Source organism: Austrofundulus limnaeus, unplaced genomic scaffold (assembly GCF_001266775.1).
Source record: "Austrofundulus limnaeus strain Quisiro unplaced genomic scaffold, Austrofundulus_limnaeus-1.0 Scaffold37, whole genome shotgun sequence".
In the NCBI taxonomy this organism is placed as follows: Eukaryota; Metazoa; Chordata; class Actinopteri; order Cyprinodontiformes; family Rivulidae; genus Austrofundulus; species Austrofundulus limnaeus.
This window is the reverse complement of record NW_013952439.1, coordinates 1,764,008-1,767,792: the sequence shown is the minus strand read 5'-3', so window position 1 is coordinate 1,767,792 and position 3,785 is coordinate 1,764,008.

Below are 3,785 nucleotides of genomic sequence, written 5' to 3'. Positions count from 1 at the left end.
AAATATACATCCATCTATCATCCATCCATCCATCCATCCATCCATCCATCCATCCATCCATCCATCCATCCATCCATCCATCCAATTATAAGTTGTGCTTCGGTGCCTTTAAGCAGGACTTCTTTGAGTTTTTTCCTCTTCCAGAAAACTTTTTTTCTTACTGATCAATCTGTCATTAATATGAGGACCCAACAGAGGCCACCACACAAACAACAGTCAGATTATTTATCCCACTCCAACCAGGTGGCGTACAGTAAATTCAGTCTCTCTGTTTACCTGTGGAGTGTTACAGTAGTACAGTTGGAGCTACAAAGGGAAGTCTTGTGTGTGACTCATGGTACWTTGGCCCACAGTGACACGAGGAAGTTTCACAGCACTGTGCATGGTATGTTCTGAACTTTGAAAAATAATAATTGGTGGCATTAAACAGTTTTATCAACAAAAAACGATATTTCCTCAAACTCACAGAGCAACTGATGAATAGTCCACCAGTCAGCAGAGGCTGAAAGAGGAAAAATCTACTTTTGTGATCTGGTGGGGCAGCTGTAACTCTAAGTGCAGCCTTTAAAATATTTAAACTTTACTTTTAAAAAACAGAACAGAACAGTGAGAGTTCTTCCATTGCTTTGCTTCCAAACTTGCAGTTTCAAAAGCACTTTCTGCACACACTAAAAAAAGAGGCGAGCAAAACTACTGAATATGTCTCTGCCAGCAAACCATTATCTCAAGAAACTGTGAAGCCATTAAAGCCTTCAGCAGCATTTCACAACTGTGACATGTTGACACTTTATTTCCACATATTTCCTGAGAGCGAGCCTTGCAGTTATCTTCCTTGTTTTGACTTCCTCTTTGCTGCCTTGAAGCTCAGTGGTCAAACCGACTGTCTTGTGTTCCGTGTCATCATTGTGAGCGCCTGTGAGGGGAACGAGGAGCCGCTGCTCTGACAGGCAGGTAACATCTGAGCACACGAGCTGGACCCCAGGTGTGTGAGTGTGAGTGATGCTGTGTTCTTTTCTTCCACAGAGCCATCTGGGACCCTCACAGGAGATCAGGCCCCCCACTTAGTGTATTTGACAAGCTGAGTTTGACACTCTGTATCAGCGAGTGTCAGTTTGTCAAATACCCCAAGTGAGGTGTCACTTGTCACCAAACCACCGGGGCAGAGGACAGAGAAAACTCCAAACAGCAACTTTGATACAGTTTTGCAGACTCTCAAAGGGTTTAATGAGGTTATAGGGTTGAAAATAGAAGATATTTGCACAACTGTCAGTCCTGTGGTGCAATTTTACTGATCTGCAGCTGACTAATAATCAGATTCTTTAGATGCTTATCTACAGATACTGCGTCAAATCTGGTGAATGCATTTGCACATTTACTCTAACCCAACAGCACAGCTCTAATCTGAAGATGGTGTAAGATGTGCTGCATATGACCAAAAGAACAGAAAGTGCTCAAATATGTCACATGCATTCGTGCGGAAGCTCCAAATGAAATGTTTGAACAACCATGACGATGCATTTTATTTGCTAACATGATTTTTTTTTCCAGCTTTGTAGGTAAAAATCAACCTACAACATGGTCAGCATTATAGATGTGTAGTTTTTTGTGGTTGTTCTTTTTGCGCTAACATAATGTGTGGAGTGTGCAACAAATGTGGGCGGAACACGGTGTAGATTTGTTGGACGAAGTCTGTGGGGATCCTGCAAACTTCAGCTTATCATCCAACTGTGTTTCAAAAGGCAGCACTTATCAGCCCGCCTCGTGTTTCCTGGAAACACAACTGTCCAACGTTCACATTGAACACCACATTACTGCATCTACAGCGACTAACGTGAGCTTCTGCAAACTGTGGCTGCACTGAGCGAGGCCGTGTTGTAGTGCAGGTTTGGAGAAGTGAAGTCCCAGGATGCATCAGTGCACCCAGCTGCAGTAATCAGGACGGTTGCAGCTGCATTAAACATCACAGGATTCAGTCTCTTGTCTAAACATTTATGTTGTGCACAAGGTTATCTTATTTTTTGAGCTAAAAATGCTGAATTTACACAAAAAAAATTACAAGGTTAATTGATTTGATGACCTTTTTTTGAAGGTTTTTGAAATATCAGGTTGTTCCACTGAGTTTTGTCTAACTTCCAAGGCTTTTAGCAGAGCAGCAGATTTAACATCTGATCCGACTGCAGCTCATGATGGTTTAATGTCTTCACTTTGAGACAGGAAAAAAAGGGACGGTGCAGAAAACCTGCTCATATTAACATTTGTGACTTTCAGCTAAGGCCTTTGAGATTTATTTATCTTTTTTTTAAGATTTAATATTTTACATTTATGTTTGATCTTTGAGGATCTATTTTTACACTAAAGCAAAAATAGAGAAAAAGTGCTGTTATCTACTCTTACATACAGAATTAACTAAACGTTAAAAGACAGCCAAAAGTTTCTGTTAATTTTTTGTTTTTCATTTTCAAATCTTGGATTCAAGAAGACAAATCATTTGGAGGGAATTCAAGTAATATTTCCATTTTTCTGCTTCCTGTTAGCCAAATAATCTCAGTTGAAAATTACTCTTTTTATTTATTTTTTTTGTTTAAGTATAACTTTAGTTTTTCGTCTTTCTGTAGTTGGGTTTGCCCAGGGAGAGGTGGCAGCGCTCCATTCTGTCATGAGTTTCATGAAGTCAGCCTCACAGAAAAAAAATAAGGAAACTCAAATTCAAAATGAAACTGCATTTCGATCGTTTCTTTCCTTTAAATGTAAACATGTATGTCAATAAATCAAGTTAGAAACCTATATTAGTTTAAAATATGTTACAAAACTCTCCGCAAATTTTTTGTTACACAAACAACAGGACTGATAATTGCTCTCACTTTGCATAAGAATACAAAGTCCTAAACTTTTAGTGTATATGTGTTGTTTAGTGTGATAAAAAACATTATTTCACAGTTTGGTTTAAAGAGTAAAATTGCTTGTATTAATAAACATGATTTTGTTTTGTATGGGTTGATTGATTGATAATTTGTTGTTTTATTGTCAACTAAGATCTTAGATATTTGTTTTTAAGGTTTAATTTCTTTTACTTTCATGTTTACTTTTTAGGTTTCTAATTCAGTATAATTAAAATCAAACTGATCAGAGTTTTAAAAAGTTTCACTGAAGAAACTTAAATTCAAAACAAAACTACACTTAACAGATCAAGTTTTAACACAGGATCTATTGAACTGGTGAGTTTTTCGAAGGTTTCTGCTTGAATTTCTTTGTAGGATGTCAGAAAAGTTTCCCCGAGCTGCTGTTTGGATGTGAATCGCCACCTTCAGAGTTTTTTTTGTTCCAAAGGTTTTCAAAAAAGGTTGAGGTCGGAGGATGTTGGGGGGCCACACCGTGAGTTTCTCTTCTTTATGTCAGCAGCAGCCAGTGATGCAGCATGAGACGATGCATCATCACGATTTTAGTCTTCATGGATTTTCTGCAGCTGTTGCTGCTTGTGAGCATCAGTTAGAGGTGGCTGAGTAGAAGGTTTATCTAACTGCATAACTGCAAGCTTCTGGAGCACGTGTCAAACTGAAGGCCCATGGGCCAAATGAGGCCTGCCACGTCTAAGATGAAGTAATGTTTAAAATAAGCGTAGGCTGCTTCAAAGCCATCAGTGATCAAAAACTACATCTCCCATAATGCATGTAGATTATTTTGTTATTTGATTGTGTCCCACCACTAGGTGGAGGTGCAAAGTTTTAAAAAGTAGCCAAAAGTTGGCAAARTTCACTGTGTAAATTAAAATAAACTGCATTTTCATC